This window comes from Trachymyrmex septentrionalis, unplaced genomic scaffold, assembly GCF_001594115.1.
Source record: "Trachymyrmex septentrionalis isolate Tsep2-gDNA-1 unplaced genomic scaffold, Tsep1.0 scaffold66, whole genome shotgun sequence".
Classification (NCBI taxonomy): domain Eukaryota; kingdom Metazoa; phylum Arthropoda; class Insecta; order Hymenoptera; family Formicidae; genus Trachymyrmex; species Trachymyrmex septentrionalis.
This window is the reverse complement of record NW_017305843.1, coordinates 377,016-377,928: the sequence shown is the minus strand read 5'-3', so window position 1 is coordinate 377,928 and position 913 is coordinate 377,016.

Here is a 913-nt window from a genome sequence, read left to right as displayed (position 1 = left end):
AATATTCCTACGACTTTTGATTACTGAGTTATCGCGGATTAAATAAAAGAATTATTTTGACTTTAATTGCTCATAACTCCATTAAAAATTGTCGTATCGTATAATTTAAAAAAGAGATTTTTAAAGCTGAAACTTTACTCTATCAAGATATATTTATATTGTTGATAAGAAAGTAATTGCGATTTTTACTGATAGATGTCTTTTAAAAATACGCGATGACTTTTTACTACATCTAATATAAAAGCGCCGCGCCGTATCATGTCTGCGTATCGTATCTACATATCATTTTGATACGCAGATACGATACGATCATGATCCTTGAAGTCGGTATTTCGCTAAAACATCAAAGAAATAATACGCATGATCAGTGTGGACGCGTTTCCATAGAGAGAGATAATAGTTTTACAATAACGTGGATCTATACAATAAGGTGAATGTCGAACTGATACGAACGTAATCTAAGTAGAAAATAAAAAAAACACAATTAAGGTCAATAGGAGTGTGACGGCGGGATAATTGCGACAATGCTTAATTTTATGTATTAAAATTCAAAAAGACTTTATATTTTATATCATTTCATGTTCAATCCTAATTTGATTTTAAATTAACACAAGTTTTCTTAAGTACAAAAATTTTATATTATAATAATTATAAAATCCGCGTAAAGCGTAAAAAAGTTAGGTTATCAAAGTTTGCAGATAGCTATTCAAAGTCAATTCTTTTCCAGATGAAGCCATTTTAAATATGATATTCATTACTTTAAAATTACTATTATATGATAATTTCTAAATTAACGTTTTTTTAACGTTATAATACAATTAATAATGTATACAATTTTTTAATTGATCACAATTACTCTACTATCAATTCAATGTTGGAGGTGACGATAAATATCGGAAAAATCCGTGATGCT